General features: G+C 39.2%; 1 protein-coding gene across 4 annotated transcripts in view; it reads right to left on the reverse strand.

Moving 5' to 3' along the window:
• Nucleotides 1-18,419, reverse strand: part of PPP2R3A (protein phosphatase 2 regulatory subunit B''alpha) — a 222,679-nt gene that overhangs the window by 180,899 nt on the left and 23,361 nt on the right. For 2 of the 4 annotated variants that reach the window (XM_030873423.3, XM_060298585.1), the window contains exon 2: nt 10,236-10,390. The exons of the other annotated variants lie outside the window; for them this stretch is intronic. The gene's annotated coding sequence lies outside the window, so the exon portion shown is untranslated. The remainder of the gene's footprint in view (nt 1-10,235; nt 10,391-18,419) is intronic. 4 annotated transcript variants of the gene reach the window in all.

An 18,419-nucleotide genomic window follows, 5' to 3' on the forward strand; every position in this document is an offset into this window, starting at 1 on the left:
TAAAATTAATTAATGATGAAGTTGCAATATATATGCATTTATAAATATGAAGGTAAATAATGGAAGAAATAGCTAAGAAAAAACTGGCAGTCGTCTCTGAGGAGCAGGCCTAGTTGGGAGGAGAAACTGATATTTTCAAAAGGTCTTTTAAGGATTGACACCTTAAATATGAGAATATGTAATATTTGATAACAAATTTTAAAAACTGGGTTCTAGGGAGATGTAAAAATGACGCTGCGGCTGATTATTGTGTGCTAAGGCATGGGGGGCAAGGGTCTAGGGGAGACAGACTCAGCTGCAGGCATGTGTTATTTTGGTGGGGCATCCAGGAGACATATTTCCCATTCAGATGAATATACTGAATTCCCATTCAGTAGAGATAGGAGTTGAAAATAAAGACTTGGGAGTAAGCACCAGATAAAGGTTTTAAAGCCACAAGAGAGGACAAGACTGAACCTGCATAGGTGAGAAAAGAGTCAAGGACAAAACTCTGAGGAAAAATAAAAATAAACAAATGGGATCTAATTAAACTTAAAAGCTTGTGCACAGCAAAGGAAACCAGAAACAAAACAAAAAGATAACCCTCAGAATGGGAGAAAATATTTGCAAATGAAGCAAGCGACAAGGGATTAATCTCCAAAATACACAAACAGCTCATGCAGTTCAATACCAAAAAAATCAAATAACCCAATAAAAAAATGGGCAGAAGAGCTAGAAGAAGATGGCGGAAGAGTAGGACGCGGAGACCACCTTCCTCCCCACACATACATTAGAAATACATCTACATGTGGAACTGCTCCAATAGAACACCCACTGAACGCTGGCAGAAGACCTCAGGCAAGAAACTCCCCACATACCTGGTTAGGGCAAAAGAAAAAAGAAAAAACAGAGGCAAAAAGAATAGGGACGGGACCTGCACCAGTGGGAGGGAGCTGGGAAGGAGGAAAGGTTTCCACACACTAGGAAGCCCCTTCGCGGGCGGAGACTGCGGGTGGCGGAGGGGGAGAGCTTCAGCGCCGCGGAGGAGAGTGCAACAACAGGGGTGCGGAGGGCAAAGCGGCGAGATTCCCGCACAGAGGATGGGTGCCCACCAGCACTCACCAGCCCAAGAGGCTTGTCGCTCACCAGCCGGGGCAGGCTGGGGCTGGGAGCTGAGGCTCGGGCTTCAGAGCTTAGATCCCAGGGAGAGGACTGGGGTTGGCCGCGTGAACACAGCCTGAAGGGGTTAGTGCACCATGGCTAGCCGGGAGGGAGTCCGGGAAAAGTCTGGAGCTGCCAAAGAGACAAGAGACTTTTTCTTGCCTCTTTGTTTCCTGGTGAGCGAGGAGAGGAGATTAAGAGCGCTGCTTAAAGGAGCTACAGAGACGGGAGCGAGCCACGGCTCTCAGCGCGGACCCCAGTGACGGGCATGGGACGTTAAGGCTGCTGCTGCAGGCACCAAGAAGCCTGTGTGCGAGCACAGGTCACCTTCCAGACCTCCCGTCCGGGAAGCCTGTGCAGCCCGCCACTGCCAGGGTCCCGGGATCCAGGGACAACTTCCCCGGGAGAACGCACTGCCCGTCTCAGGCTGGTGCAACTTCATGCTGGCCTCTGCCGCCGCAGGCTCCCCACGCATCCATACCCCTCCCTCCCCGCGGCCTGAGTGAGCCAGAGCTGGCAAATCAGCTGCTCCTTTAACCCCGTCCTGTCTGAGGGAAGAACAGAAGCCCTCAGGTGACCTACACACAGAAGCAGGGCCAAATCCAAAGCTGAATCCCGGGAGCTGTGCGAACAAAGAAGAGAAAGGGAAATTTCTCCCAGCAGCCTCAGAAGCAGCGGATTAAAGCTCCACAATCAACTTGATGTACCTGCATCTGTGGAATACCTGAATAGACAGCAAATCATCCCAAATTGAGGAAGTGGACTTTGGGAGCAAGATAGATTATTTTTCCCCCTTTTCCTCTTTTTGTGAGTGTGCATGTGTATGCTTCTGTGTGAGATTTTGTCTGTATAGCTTTGCTTTGTCCTAGGGTACAGTCTGTCCGTTTTTTTTTTTTTACTTAAAAAATTTTTTTCTTAATAACTACTTTTTATTTTAATAACTTTATTTTATCTTACTTAATTTTATTTGATCCTCTTTCTTTCTTTCTTTCTTTCTTTCTATTTTTTCTCCCTTTTATTCTGAGCCGTGTGGAGGACAGTCTCTTGGTGCTCCAGCCAGGCGTCAGGGCTGTGCCGTTGAGGTGGGAAAGCCAACTTCAGGACACTGGTCCACGAGAGACCTCCCAGCTCCACGTAATACAAATGGTGAAAATCTCCCAGAGATCTCCATCTCAACAGCAATACCCAGCTTCACTTGACGACCAGCAAGCTACAGTGCTGGACACCCTATGCCAAACAACTAGCAAGACAGGAACACAGCCCCTTTAGCAGAGGCTGCCTAAAATCATAACAAGGCCACAGACACCCCAAAACACATCACCAGACGTGGACCTGCCCACCAGAAAGACAAGATCCAGCCTCATCTACCAGAACACAGGCAGCAGTCCCCTCCACCAGGAAACGTACACAACCCACTGAACCAACCTTAGCCACTGAGGACAGACACCAAAAACAACGGGAACTACGAACCTGCAGCCTGCGAAAAGGAGACCCCAAACACAGTAAGATAAGCAAAATGAAAACACAGAAAAACACACAGCAGATGAAGGAGCAAGGTAAAAACCCACCAGACCTAACAAATGAAGAGGAAATAGGCAGTCTACCTGAAAAAGAATTCAGAATAATGATAGTGAAGATGATCCAAAATCTTGGAAATAGAATAAAGAAAATGCAAGAAACATTTAACAAGGACCTAGAAGAACTAAAGAGGAAACAGCCAATGATGAACAACACAATAAATGAAATTAAAAATACTCTAGAAGGGATCAATAGCAGAATAACTGAGGCAGAAGAACAGATAAGTAACCTGGAAGATAAAATAGTGGAAATAACTACTGCAGAGCAGAATAAAGAAAAAAGAATTAAAAGAACTGAAGACAGTCTCAGAGACCTCTGGGACAACATTAAACACACAAACATTCGAATTATAGGGGTTCCAGAAGAAGAAGAGAAAAAGAAAGGGACTGAGAAAATATTTGAAGAGATTATAGTTGAAAACTTCCCTAATATGGGAAAGGAAATAGTTAATCAAGTCCAGGAAGCACAGAGAGTCCCATACAGGATAAATCCAAGGGGAAACACGCCAAGACACATATTAATCAAACTGTTAAAAATTAAATACAAAGAAAACATATTAAAAGCAGCAAGGGAAAAACAACAAATAACACACAAGGAATCCCCATAAAGTTACAGCTGATCTTTCAGCAGAAACTCTGCAAGCCAGAAGGGACTGGCAGGACATATTTAAAGTGATGAAGGAGAAAAACCTACAACCAAGATTACTCTACCCAGCAAGGATCTCATTCAGATTTGATGGAGAAATTAAACCTTTACAGACAAGCAAAAGCTGAGAGAGTTCAGCACCACCAAACCAGCTTTACAACAAATGCTAAAGGAATTTCTCTAAGCAAGAAGCACAAGAGAAGGAGAAGACCTACAATACCAAACCCAAAACAATTAAGAAAATGGGAACAGGAACATACATGTCGATAATTACCTTAAATATAAGTGGATTAAATGCTCCCACCAAAAGACACAGACTGGCAGAATGGATAAAAAAGCAAGACCCGTATATATGCTGTCTACAAGAGACCCACTTCAGACCTAGGGACACATACAGACTGAAAGTGAGGGGATGTAAAAAGATAGTCCATGCAAATGGATATCAGAAGAAAGCTGGAGTAGCAATTCTCATATCAGACAAAATAGACTTTAAAATAAAGACTATTATAACAGACAAATAAGGACGGTACATAATGATCAAGGGATCGATCCAAAAAGAAGATATAACAATTGTAAATATTTATGCACCCAACATAGGAGCACCTCAATACATAAGGCAAATACTAACAGCCATAAAAGGGGAAATCGACAGTAATACAATCATAGTAGGGGACTTTAACACCCCACTTTCAGCAATGGACAAATCATCCAAAATGAAAATAAATAAGGAAACACAAGCTTTAAATGACCCATTAAACAAGATGGACTTAATTGATATTTATAGGACATTCCATCCAAAAACAACAGAATACACATTTTTCTCAAGTGCTCATGGAACATTCTCCAGGATAGATGATATCTTGCATCACAAATCTAGCCTTGGTAAACTTAAGAAAACTGAAATCTTATCAAGTATATTTTCCGACCACAATGCTATGAGACTAGATATCAATTACAGGAAAAGATCTGTAAGAAACACAAACATATGGAGGTTACACAATACACTACTTAATAATGAAGTGATCACTGAAGAAATCAAAGAGGAAATCAAAAAATACCTAGAAACAAATGACAATGGAGACACGACGACCCAAAACCTATGGGATGCAGCAAAAGCAGTTCTAAGAGGGAAGTTTATAGCAATACAATCCTACCTTAAGAAACAGGAAACATCTCGAATAAACAACCTAACATTGCAACTAAAGCAATTAGAGAAAGAAGAACAAAAAAACCCCATTGTTAGCAGAAGGAAAGAAATCATAAAGATCAGATGAGAAATAAATGAAAAAGAAATGAAGGAAATGATAGCAAAGATCAATAAAACTAAAAGCTGGTTCTTTGAGAAGATAAACACTGATAAACCATTAGCCAGACTCACCAAGAAAAATAGAGAGAAGACTCAAATCAATAGAATTAGAAATGAAAAAGGAGAAGTAACAACTGACACTGCAGAAATACAAAGGATCATGAGAGATTACTACAAGCAACTCTATGCCAATAAAATGGACAACATGGAAGAAATGGACAAATTCTTAGAAATGCACAACCTGCCTAGACTGAACCAGGAAGAAATAGAAAATATGAACAGACCAATCACAAGCACTGAAATTGAAACTGTGATTAAAAATCTTCAAACAAAAGCCCAGGACCAGATGGCTTCACAGGCGAATTCTATCAAACATTTAGAGAAGAGCTAACACCTATCCTTCTCAAACTCTTCCGAAATATAGCAGAGGGAGGAACACTCCCAAACTCATTCTACAAGGCCACCATCACCCTGATACCAAAACCAGAAAAAGATGTCACAAAGAAAGAAAACTACAGGCCAGTATCACTCACGAACATAGATGCAAAAATCCTCAACAAAATACTAGCAAACAGAATCCATGAGCACATTAAAAGGGTCATACACTATGATCAAGTGGGGTTTATTCCAGGCATGCAAGGATTCTTCAACATATGCAAATCAATCAACGTGATACACCATATTAACAAATTGAAGGAGAAAAACCATATGATCATCTCAATAAATGCAGAGAAAGCTTTTGACAAAATTCAACACACATTTATGATAAAAACCCCACAGAAAGGAGACATAGAGGGAACTTTCCTCAACATAATAAAGGCCATATATGACAAACCCACAGCCAACATCACCCTCAATGGTGAAAAACTGAAACCATTTACACTAAGATCAGGAACAAGACCAAGTTTCCCACTCTCACCACTCTTATTCAACATAGTTTTGGAAGTTTTAGCCACAGCAATCAGAGAAGAAAAAGTAATAAAAGGAATCCAAATCAGAAAAGAAGAAGTAAAACTGTCACTGTTTGCAGATGACATGATACTGTACATAGAGAATCCTAAAGATGCTACCAGAAAACTACTAGAGCTAATCAATGAATTTGGTAAAGTAGCAGGATACAAAACTAATGCACAGAAATCTCTTGCATTCCTATACACTAATGATGAAAAATCTGAAAGTGAAATCAAGAAAACACTCCCATTTACCATTGCAACAAAAAGAATACAATATCTAGGAATGAACCTACCTAAGGAGACAAAAGACCTGTACTCAGAAAACTATAAGACACTGATGAAAGAAATTAAAGATGATAGAAACAGATGGAGAGATATACCATGTTCTTGGACTGGAAGAATCAACATTGTGAAAATGAATCTACTACCCAAAGCAATTTACAGATTCAATGCAATCCCTATCAAACTACCACTGGCATTTTTCACAGAACTAGAACAAAAAATTTCACAATTTGTATGGAAACACAAAAGACCCTGAATAGCCAAAGCAATCTTGAGAATGAAAAACAGAGCTGGAGGAATCAGGCTCCCTGCCTTCAGACTATACTACAAAGCTACAGTAATCAAGACAGTATGGTACTGGTACAAAAACAGAAAGATAGATCAATGGAACAGGATAGAAAGCCCAGAGATAAACCCACGCACATATGGTCACCTTATCTTTGATAAGGGAGGCAGGAATATACAGTGGAGAAAGGAGAGCCTCTTTAATAAGTGGTGCTGGGAAAAATGCACAGGGACATGTAAAAGTATGAGATTAGATCACTCCCTAACACCATACACAAAAATAAGCTCAAAATGGATTAAAGACCTAAATGTAAGGCCAGAAACTATCAAACTCTTAGAGGAAAATATAGGCAGAACACTCTATGACATAAATCACAGCAAGATCCTTTTTGACCCACCTCCTAGAGAAATGGAAATAAAAACAAAAATAAACAAATGGGACTTAATGAAACTTCAAAGCTTTTGCACAGCAAAGGAAACCATAAACAAGACCAAAAGACAACCCTCAGAATGGGAGAAAATATTTGCAAATGAAGCAACTGACAAAGGATTAGTTTCCAAAATTTACAAGCAGCTCATGCAGCTCAGTAACAAAAAAACAAACAACCCAATCCAAAAATGGGCAGAAGACCTAAACAGACATTTGTCCAAAGAAGATATACAGACTGCCAAAAAACATATGAAAGAATGCTCAACATCATTAATCATTAGAGAAATGCAAATCAAAACTACAATGAGATATCATCTCACACCAGTCAGAATGGCCATCATCAAAAAATCTAGAAACAATAAATGCTGGAGAGGGTGTGGAGAAAAGGGAACACTCTTGCACTGCTGGTGGGAATGTGAATTGGTTCAGCCACTATGGAGAACAGTATGGAGGTTCCTTAAAAAACTACAAATAGAACTACCATATGACCCAGCAATCCCACTACTGGGCATATACCCTGAGAAAACCGAAATTCAAAAAGAGTCATGTACCAAAATGTTCATTGCAGCTCTATTTACAATAGCCCGGAGATGGAAACAACCTAAGTGCCCATCATCAGATGAATGGATAAAGAAGATGTGGCACATATATACAATGGAATATTACTCAGCCATAAAAAGAAACGAAATTGAGCTATTTGTAATGAGGTGGATAGACCTAGAGTCTGTCATACAGAGTGAAGTAAGTCAGAAAGAAAAAGACAAATACCGTATGCTAACACATATATATGGAATTTAAGAAAAAAATGTCATGAAGAACCTAGGGGTAAAGCAGGAATAAAGACGCAGACCTCTTAGAGAACGGACTTGAGGTTATGGGGAGGGGGAAGGGTGAGCTGTGACAGGGCGAGAGAGAGTCATGGGCATATACACACTAACAAATGCAGTAAGGTAGATAGCTAGTGGGAAGCAGCCGCATGGCACAGGGATATTGGCTCGGTGCTTTGTGACAGCCTGGAGGGGTGGGATGGGGAGGGTGGGAGGGAGGGAGACACAACAGGGAAGACATATGGGAACATATGTTTATGTATGACTGATTCACTTTGTTATAAAACAGAAACTAACACACCATTGTAAAGCAATTATACCCCAATAAAGATGTTAAAAAAAAAAAAAAAAAAACTACAAATAGAACTACCATATGACCCAGCAATCCCACTACTGGGCATATAACCTTAGAAAACCATAATTCAAAAAGAATCATGTACCAAAATGTGCATTGCAGCTCTATTTACAATAGCCTGGAGATGGAGACAACCTAAGTGCCCATCATCGGATGAATGGATAAAGAAGATGTGGCACATATATACAACGGAATATTACTTAGCAATAAAAAGAAATGAAATTGAGCTGTTTGTAATGAGGTGGATAGACCTAGAATCTGTCATACAGAGTGAAGTAAGTCAGAAAGAGAAAGGCAAATACCGTATGCTAACACATATATATGGAATTTAAGAAAAAAAAATGTCATGAAGACCCTAGGGGTAAGACAGGAATAAAGACACAGACCTACTGGAGAATGGACTTGAGAATATGGGGAGGGGAAAGGGTAAGCTGTGACAAAGCGAGAGAGAGGCATGGACATATATACACTACCAAACGTAAGGCAGATAGCTAGTGGGAAGCAGCCGCATAGTACAGGGAGATCAGCTCGGTGCTTTGTGACCGCCTGGAGGGGTGGGATAGGGAGGGTGGGAGGGAGGGAGACGCAAGAAGGAAGAGATATGGGAACATATGTATATGTATAACTGATTCACTTTGTTAATAAAGCAGAAACTAACACACCATTGTAAAGCAATTATATCCCAATAAAGATGTTTAAAAAAAAAACTTACTATAAAGCTACAGTACTCAATACAATGTGGTATTAGCATAAGAATAGACATAAAAAAAACAACTAAAAGTAAAACTACCATATGACCCAGCATCCCACTGCTGGGCATATACCTTGAGAAAACCGTAATTCAAAAAGATACATGGACCACAGTGTTCACTGCAGCACTATTTTCAATAGCCAGGGCATGGAAGCAACCTATATGTCCATCAACAGAAGAACAGATAAAGAAGATGTGGTATATATATACAATGGAATATTACTCAGCCATAAAAAAAGAACAAAATAATGCCATTTGCAGAACATGGATGGACCTAGAGATTGTCATACTGAGTGAAGTAAGTCAGACACAGAAAGACAAATATTATATGATATCGTTTATATGTAGAATCTAAAAAAAAAAGGTACAAGTGAACTTAATTTACAAAACAGAAGTAGAGTCACAGATGTAGAAAGCAAACTTATAGTTACCAGGGGATGGGGGGGTGGGAGGGATAAACTGGGAGATTGGGACTGACATATGCACACTACTATACATAAAACAGATAACTAATAAGAACCTGCTATATAGCACAAGGCACTCTACTCAATACTCTGTAATGGCCTATATGGGAGAAAAATCTAAAAAAAAAAAAAAGAGTGGATATATGTATATGTATTACTGATTCACTTTGCTGTACACCTGAAACTAATACAACGTTGTAAATCGACTATACTCCAATAAAATTAAAAAAAAAGAATATGAGAATAATGAGACAAATAAAAGAAAACAAAAAAAACTCTGAGGAAGGCTGGTATGTATAGGGTGAGGAGAACGATTCAAGGAAGAAGATAGAGAATGAACTTCCAAAGGGCAGGAAGAGAACCAGCCAAATATGACATGGAAGTCAAGGGAGGAAAGTGCTACATTCTTCCAACGTGCTGAATTCCAAAGATTTTGTGTACCAACAAACATTAAAGCTATACTTTTCTTTTACAGGTGTTTCTCCCTAAATTCATGTAGAAATTTGGGAAGTTAATAAAACCTTAAACAGCATAAATATGATGATGGAAAACAGAGAATGATGTTACACATATTTTTATGTTGCTATTTATGTGTTCTATTTCAGGAAACATCTGGAGCAGAGGGTATGAGGTAAAGAACTTCCTCTGCTTATCTCAAATTATGAAAGGGTTCAAGAAGAAAATGATCCACATAAATCGTAGATGCAAGGGAAAACTGGTTGAATAGCCATGTCATTTAAATGGACATTTTGAAGTCTGGAAGAAGAAAAATTGTAGAAAAGTGCCTAAAACTTTTTATTTAACAGAATACATAGGTGTGATGATTCAGAAGGAATGAGTCATTTAGAAATAATAAAACAGTTTGCCTGGAAAACACGGGTGCTCGGTGGTGGATGACTCAGTATGGAAACTGATCCCGAGAGTACAATTTAGAGGAATACAAAAACATATACTATATGTATTTGCAGGATAAGAAAGGAGACCTGGAATATTTTATTTGTTGTGTTCTCTTCAAAAATAGTTGAGAAAACAAATTAAGAAATCTCTTAGAAGGCAATATTTTTCTTGTGCTCAAAGAAATTATACATATGAACATGAAAGAACGATTAATGCTCTAGGTTTAGGGCTAATGTCTTAATGAGACTAAAAGTAAAATAAGAACATCTCAGCAGCAGGTCTAATTTGATCATACAGGAATTAGAAGTGCTTAAAAACTTACTTTTATCTTTACTCCAGTGGAGAAAGAGGAAATGTGCCTGAGGGGAAAAGCACCAGGTGGGCAGTCAGGGGCTCCTCCTCCCAGCTTCTGCTTCTGTACTGACCAGCTCAGTAAGATGGTCAAGTCACTTCCCTCACTGGGATTCGCCTTCTCTTCTGGAAAAATAGGACAAAAGATGGCTCTGGGGTCTAGGGAACACGAGAAAAGCAAAAAATTCTTTCTTGTTTTGAATTACAAAAAAGCTATATATTTACCAGAAAACTATTTTGTATTCTTTGATGTGGAAAGCACAATGAACTGGCTATTAATTTTTAATGCATGTAATTTGCAAAGCTACTGATTTCTTGGAGTACTGGCTCCAAAGGAAAATCAGGAGGTTAAACTTTGACCATTTTATAATTTAAAAAAATTCTCTATAATATATTCCAAAAAATAGTCATCTCTGACTGCTGGTAGTATTTTAAGTTACTTTAATTCATATATTTTCCTTTTCTAAGCCTTTTTCTTATTTTGGAGGAGATTATATAAAAATGAAATCACATTCTGTAAATAAAAATCATTTGGATGGTTTAGAAGAACATATATACAATACAGTTTAATAAACATTTGAATGCTGCCAGGTACTCTTCAAGACAAGGGAACTACAGATCCTATAATTTTGCCTCAAACAGCTTGCAGTGTGAGTGGGCAGAGAAACAGAGTATCTTTTACATCAAGGAAGGCACCCCAGAGAGGAGGGCTGCCAAGCCCAGCCTGGAGTTAAGCAGAAGCAGTGGCTGCAGAAAGATACCTTGTGGACAAATGGAGCAAGGCAGGAGGTAGCCCCAGGAGGCCTGGGAGGTGTGAGGAGCTACTGGGAGTTTGGTGTTATTCCAGTGGCAAGTTTGAAGAGAGGCGTCTAGGTGCTACCGCTAAATGGTGGGGGTTGGGTGGGAGGCAATGTAGCATCAGAGAGTCCCTGAGAGATTTCAGTCGGGGGTGGTGGGGACCAGGTCAGATTTACACTGTGGGTGTAGCACTGTGTAGCACTGCAGAGGACAGAGTTGGGGAAGCAAGACCAAAGCCAGGCAGACCAGGCAGAAGGCCTCTGCAGAAACAGTCCAGAAGAGAATCAGTAAGGCTATAAATGAAGGAAGCTCAGAGGCTTATGTGACTACCCATGATCACAAATCTATGAGTAGGAGCTGAATGTAAGTTATCTTTAAATCCTGTCCTTTTCTGTAACCCTGTGCAAGCACAAATTCTGGTCAAAGTTGACAACAGAACCTACATTCACTTTTATTAGGTAAATTATGGGTCTTTAAAAGAAAGGACTATTCATTAATGTATATTAAGTACCCAAAATGTTTAGGGCATTATAGAAAACAAGCAAAGCTCCTGATTATAGGAACTTATAAAATAAATGAGACAAAAAAGAATAGATCAATTCATTCAACAGGTGTATATTGGGGCACTTCTGGGCCTTGATCACATTCTAGTGACAGTTCCTTTTAGAACATAATTTTTGCATCCTCCTTTCCTTTTCTGACAAGTTTATTTGGGTACAAGAGAACAGAGAATCTCTCCAGAGCCAAGTGAGCAATTCTAGGAGAGGACCAGGAACCTGGAGTAAAATAAATACAAGCTTGGGTCAGGGGAAAACTTGCTTGAATGGGACAATAAGAGAACAGGGAAAAATCCCAACAGATGGCATGGATGGAGTAAGCAGAGGATGAGCCTGGAATCGCCTTCAACGTAGCTTGGATTTGACAGATCAAAGTTATTATTGCTTATTTTTAAAAAAAACAATTTTAATCTTTATAAAAGTAATGACTGTAGAAATAAGACACGACTGCTGGGGAAAAAAAAAGAGAGAAATACAAAGAGGAAAATAAAGATCACACCCAGAGATAATATCAATATGAACATTTTTGCCTTTTTTGACTTTCAACACACACATAAACATTCACAGAAATAGACATGGGATTTTTGTGAATATTAATTTTTTAACAAAAGTGAGACAATTATAGTTTATTATCTGCTTTTTCCACTTAATATAGGGAGACCTCTTTTCATGAAAATAAAAATATATACCATACATCTTAGATACATTCTGTGGATATACCAAATTTACTTGTTCAATTCTTTACAAAGGCACATTAAGGCTGTACGATAAATTAGGTGCAGAAAGGAAGCAAGCAGCAAGGAAATGATAAAACTGACTTCAGTTGTGGCAGCATTTTCAGTATTCTAAAGGTGGAAAGAGGTAAGACATATGGAAGCTCATGAGATTTTAGTGTTCCAGACATAAGATGAATAATGTCTGATTCTGGAATTCTTTGTGGATGAAGAATTTCCAAAAGGGAAACAAAAAGAGTCTGCAGCCCAACACACGCTAAAAATGAAGTAATTTCAAATTTCACATCTGCAGAACAGATAGAATGTCAAAGACAGCACTCAGACAACTAAAAACAGTGGGTGGACTGCCAGGGAAAAACCAAGTGCCATTCTAGTGATCATCCATAACCACGGCTTTCCCAGGAAGTGAGAGCTCCCCACACTGTGCTCTAACACAAAGCGCACTGAGCCTTTCTCATGAGATGCTAGGCCGCCTTAAGACTTCATGGATCCTCTTTGGGCCTCTGTTTCCTCCAGCACTTGGCTGGGCTCTGTGAATTACAAACTGCACTCGTCACAGTTCCCTTGGAAGCTGCCAATACTAGCCATTTCCCACTGCAACTAGAATAGTTCTGCTGTTATCTGTTTTATATATTGGATGGATCTCTAAAAAATATTTTATTTGAAAAAACAAACTTATATAGCTAAAAAACATTATTAAAAATCACATGATTAAAAAAATAACATTCACCCTTCAGACTGTTAATCACAAAGGTAAAAATATAAATTTATAATGGACGGATCTGAAAGTTACCACCTTAACACCTTGGTTAAACTTAGAATCACTAATGGTGGGATAATCAGATATGTACCTTCCAATTCGATGTAATATGAAGACTGAATATCATGTATGGATTTTTCTTGCCAAGAATATTTAGCTTTAATCAAACTTTCAGATTTAATGTCCAATTATAGGAAATACAGGCCAATAGAGAAATAAGCTACACACCACCATAAGTAAACAGAGAAATTCATTATATGGCTCACTATAAGACAACTGGCCTGGTCTCTTCAATAAGTCAGTATCATGAGGGAAAAAACACATGTGTGGAGCTGCGTTGGGGTGGGGGAAGTGGTGGAAAGAACACCAACTATAAAGGCTCTGAGGTGGGAGCATGTCTTGAATATTTTAGCAAGAGTGAGAATGCCAGTGTGACTAGACTTTGACTTTTATTGAGTGAGATAGGAAGCTACTAAAGAATTCTGAGCAGAGAAATACATGATCTGACTTACTTTTTAAACAAGACCATTCTAGTTGCTCTTATGAGAATGGACCACAGGGGACAAGAGTAGAAGCAGGGAGACCAAAAAGGGGGCCAAATTTGCCTCGAATAATCCAGGTAAAAGATGATGTTGGCTTGGACCAGGTGGTAGCAGGGGAAGGGTGAAAAGTCAGATTCTGGATATATTTTGAAACAAGAGCCAGTGGGACAGATGTGTCGGTTTTGTGGAAAAGAGGGAGGTCAAGGATGAATCTAAGGGTTGATTTTTTTAAAACTGTTGTTTGTTTGCTTGAACAACTGGAAGAAGAGAACTGACTTAATTCATACTGGGAAGACTGCAGGAGGAACAGATTTGTTGGTGGGAGAGGGAGCAGCTGTGGCAAGAAGGTCAGTAGTTCAGTTTTGGCCGTTACTTTTGAGGTGCCTACTAGGCAGTCAGGTAAAGGTGTGCAGAATGCTATTAAAGAATTAAATCTGGACTTCTGGGGAGAAATTTAGGATTATACAAATTTGAGAGTTATATTTAAAGCCTTGAGACTAGATGAGATCACCAAGGGAGGGAATATAGAAAGGAAAGAAATATATATAAATATTTATTCCATAATAAATCTTATTCTACAAGATTCTATAGAAATCTCTATTTCTATATAGGAATAGAATACAGAAAGAAACATCCAAAGGCTGAGCTTAGGAGCACTCAAACATGCAGAGTAGTGCTGTCTAATAGAACTTTCTAAGATGATGAAATATTTATATATCTGTGCCATTCATGTGGCTATTGAGCACCTGTAATATGGCTAATGCAACTGAATAACTGAAAACTTAATTTAAATAGCTACATGAGCTAGTGGCTATAGTGCTAGACAGCCCAGACCTAGAGTCTGGGGAAGTGAAGGAGAGGAGAGAGAAAAGAAGTGGTCAGAGAGGGAGGAATTGTGAGACAGTTCTCCATGGGTCTCTCGTGTTTCTGTACACATTGCAAGCAAGGCACTGCCTGTCTTGATAGTCAGTGATATAATATTTTATATGATATGATAGTTCCATATGATCTTTTTCAAGAATGTCTGTATAGCAAACAGCCTTGGAAAACTTGGTACTATCTCCCTCTGGAGCAAAGAGAAGGCATGCTTATTGACCATTATAAAATATTTGGGTTCTCTAAGATCAGGTTTCGTTTCTAATAACTCAACTCACTATGTGGAAAGGTGTAGTCTGGCCCCCTTCACATTGTCTCAGAGTAACTAGTGCTAAGGGAACCAGTACAAAAAGACTCCTACTCTGGCTACTGCTATTGCTGTAAGTAATAAACTGTCTTTCATCTCTGATGTAGAAGTCTTGTGTCTTCTACCACTATTCATGAAACTGGCAAGCTAACTTGTTAGCTTACAAATAGGGTAAAATCTTAGATCTGCATAGTTCTTGACAAGTATTTTAAAATAAAGTGAAGAAGGTATTACAAGGAGGAGACAGTGGTTAACTCTGCTCCTGAATGTTAAGTCAGATAACTGTAGAGAAATGTTTTGATGGAATTTTGGGAGCAGAAATATGACTGGCTTGAGTACAAAAAGAGAATGGGAAGACAAAAACTAGCAACAGACTACAGACAACTCTTCCAAGAAGTTTTGCTGTGAAGTTTAACTGAAACAAGGCAATAGTAAGAGGGGAAAGTGGAGTCAAGGAGGATTATTTTTAAGATGGGGGAAAATACAAGCATATTTTCGTGTATAAGACAATGATTCAGAGAGGGTAAAACTGATATAAGACAAAGAATTACGAAGCACTTATTAGGTTAGCTCTTTCACAGTAAGAGGAAAGAAAGCAGAGGATACGGATACTACTACAAGTAGTAGGTAGGTATAGTTGTGAAAGCCTGTGAAAGCTCTTTTTCTTCTATTTCTTTTCTGTAACTAGGAATGAAGGTCATCAATTGAAAGTGAAGACTGGGGAGGAGATGGTGAACATGTAAGGAGATTGAAGACATGCAATAATCATCTAGGAGGAAATGAAACAGAAAATGACTGGAGAAATCTAGTATGATTGCCAGGCAGCATTATGGGCCCACTTAAGGTTATGATCATTAATTTAATGCAAGCTCAGCAGCATGATTTTACAGGCATGGAATAGGCAAAGAATTGGATTTAATCAGTGCTGTGGTTCAGCCAGGCAAGGCTGCTGAAGTGAGAAAGAGGCAAAAGAACTGAGGATGTATGCAAGGGAGAGATGAAGATGATGATGATGATGATGAAGAGGAGGAGGAGGGGGAACTCCAAGCCTCTATACCATCTCCAGAAATCCTAACCCTTCCACTGAGCCCTGTGGACTCATGGGTAGACAACAGCAAAATCCCCAGATCCTGGATCTCTTCTCTGAAGCTTTCTTCAACTTCCTTTACCTTCTTATTTAAATTGAAACTGTACTTTCCCCTGAGGATGCTGATTTCCCTGTAGCTCTCTTAGATGACAACTCTTTTTCTCTTCCACACCCTTCAAACATGAGGCCTGGTTGGTGTCTTTCTGGTTCCTCATTGCTACTTTCACACCATTCTCCACCTGCCCTCTACCCAAATCCCCTGCTCTGAGTCACATAACATTAGACTTTACCACCCACCACCCTTCCTTATTGCAGGATTGAAGGCTCCCCAAGGTCACTCCCTTTCATTCCTTGATTTTACCTTTTGGTTCACTGTCACTCCAACACTATTTCTAGCGTAATTCTTATTGATTTTGACATTCAAATAGATAGTCCGTCTGATGTCCTGGCCTCTTAGGTTCTTGACCTTTTCTCCACAGTGTTAAATATGTTGATCTTGTTTACTACCCTGTCTCAGCCACTTTCTCCCATGATCCTACCCTACACCTTTAGAACATTTAAAAGTATATTTTAATAACCACACATCTCAAGGCCTATCACTTACCAAAAGTTTATTGGTGAGTCAGAGTAAGAATACCCTCCCTAGGCCTCCACTGGCAGAGTCAAGAAAATGGTCATACATACGGCATAAGACCATTCTCTGCAGGAATTCATGCCAGCATCATCAGCAGATAATGAGAGCGCAAGGAGGAGAACTAGACATGTTTCCTCTTTGAGGACTCTTATCTTGGGCTTGTATTCCTTAGATGCAGGGGAGAGGTGTGTGTGAAGGACTGCGGGAGAGGCAGAGGCATGCTGCTATGCTGACTGATCCTTCTTGTACTGGGCTTGCAGAGGGAAGATTAGCCTTACTACACCATCATTTTAAAAGTATTGATATGCTAGGTATTGTGCTGAGCATTTAAACGCATTATCTAATTTAATTTTTATGCCAGCATTGAGCACAGTGTTATCTCCATTTCACAGATGAGGAAACTGAGGCTAAGGGAAGTTAAAAGAAAAAACTTGCTCATATTACATACTTAAAAAGTGGAAAAACTGATTTGAGCACAATTTTCTGTAAAATGGAAGCCCCTCTGTCCATATTAAAGCCAAAGGAGCTGGGATAGTCAGTACCTGAGTCCCTGCCATAATTCCGTATTTCTCAACATCTAGAGAAGGAATTGTCTCAAATCTCAGTAGGCACAAGAAAAAGAAAGGAAGGATGGAAGGACAGAAGGAAGGAAGGACGGATGAATATAAATCTATAGAACAGTGAAGTTCTTTGTAGTAACCTGGACAGCAAGAACACAAGTTCTTTTTTAACCCCAATTTTGTGTTTCAGAAACCTTGAAAACTTAATAAATTTATTAGTGAATGATTAAATTGTGACACATATAATATCCATATAAAATAAAATCACAACAGATAAGTTGAGTAAAATTTAGACCCTTAAAAACCAATGAATAATGTTAATGCTACTTATTTGAACGTCAGACTATAAGTATATTACCAAACTTTGTAAGCATAATTAAGACAATGAGTTTGTTCAATAATAAAACTGAGAAATAATTAAAAGCATATTCACAAATGGCATCATATCCAGAAATAGAACTATATACAAGACATGCCATAGAACCAAGCACAAAGCTTAACTTTTATTATTTTAGAACAAGTGACCTATGAGATTAAATCAACAGGAGGGACATAAAAAATGCAGAAGACTCTAAACATGGAAGAGCTGCAAACATCAGGGCAAGAAAAAAATTAATGTAAGTGTAAAACATGAGATTTGATTTGGAGGAAACATAAATACAAAGATTTGGTGCAAAGAGTCTCTGAACAAAAGGAACTTAGAAATAATTTCCATTTATTCATGAGGTATTTATTAAGCATTTATAGCACTACTACAGTTTCTCAGGAAGGGAAATGATGGGTTTCAGGTGGCAGGGGGATGGATCAGGGAAGCAGAAGCAGAGGTGAGTCAGAAAGCCACTGCAATTTACTCATCCTTATATCCCCAATGTGGAGCCAGTGCACAGCATAAGATAGGAATTCAGTGTTATTTTCTTAATGTATGAACTGTCAAGATGCTGTGAAGCACCCCAAAATTCAACTGGGGTAGGGGAACAGGGCAAAAGCCCAATGGAAATATCTACAGGCAAGAAGGAAATGCAGACTATTTTGAGCTGACAACCTTCACGGTTTTCACATGTCCCTCAACAGAACGCACTGCTTCCCCATTTCTTTGTTTCTGCCCTGGATACAGGTTTGGTATCTTACTTATTGAGCCAACTGATCCCTTCTATTTAATCAACCTTGACCTATCTTAGCTGAAGTTGTATCACAAATAAGATCATTAGTTCATTCACTTTTGCTCCAATCCAGTGAATCTCTGAGCTTGCCCAATGGAAGAGCGTAGGAAGCACTTGTCTGTCTGTAAGACAATTTAAGG

This window comes from Globicephala melas, chromosome 4 (assembly GCF_963455315.2).
Source record: "Globicephala melas chromosome 4, mGloMel1.2, whole genome shotgun sequence".
Lineage (NCBI taxonomy): Eukaryota > Metazoa > Chordata > Mammalia > Artiodactyla > Delphinidae > Globicephala > Globicephala melas.